The sequence below is a fragment of the Ascaphus truei genome, chromosome 3 (assembly GCF_040206685.1).
Source record: "Ascaphus truei isolate aAscTru1 chromosome 3, aAscTru1.hap1, whole genome shotgun sequence".
Lineage (NCBI taxonomy): Eukaryota > Metazoa > Chordata > Amphibia > Anura > Ascaphidae > Ascaphus > Ascaphus truei.
In genome coordinates, this window is record NC_134485.1 from 240,546,669 (window position 1) to 240,547,502 (window position 834).

The following is an 834-nucleotide window of genomic DNA, read 5'->3' on the forward strand; positions in this document are numbered from 1 at the left end:
TTACTCACAGATATATATATATATATATATATATATAGTGGGGAGGAGTGGCTCAGTGAGTAACTGACTCGCACTGAGAGTTTGAAGCAGGGGAGCCTGATCCAATTCCCGGTGTCGACTCCTTGTGACCTTAGGCAAGTCACCTTATCTCCCTGTGCCTCAGGCACCAAAAACATAGATTGTAATTGGGGCAGGGACCAGTGCCTGCAAAATGTCTCTGTAAAGTGCTACGTAAAACTAGCAGCGCTATACGTGAACATGCTATTATTCAAATATACAGTACTTTCACATATTTCACCAAGTTTAGTCCACAGGACAATAAGAAATATTATGCATGTAGTATAAATACCTGCTGAAATTGAGTTTACCATTTTGTAACATAATTTGTTGATCAAAAAATGCAAATCAGTAACATGTTGTTATTTGACTTAAAATGAAAATGCACAATTTCAGTAATAAATTGCAAGCCACTTGGGGAGGAGCACAGGATTTGTTTATTTATTCTATAAATGTAAGGCATTCAGCTAACTGAAGTTACCTTTACCTATAGGCGCTACTATTTAACTAGCCACTTTGCATTGACCAATTAACTCCTGATGAAGTCACCAAGCGTGACGAAACGCGTAAAGACGTGGTGACGTCATCACATGCGGACGTGAGAGAAGTGTTTCCGAGTCTCCTGCAGTTCCAGCCAGCTGATCCTCCCACCGTTGGTATCTATCTTCACATAGAGAAAAAAACCAGTGAGGCATTGTGAGACGCTGAGATGCTGTGAGCACGAGACAGGAGCTGTATGCGGAATTAACTGATGATCAGGTGCACAGTATCTATCTC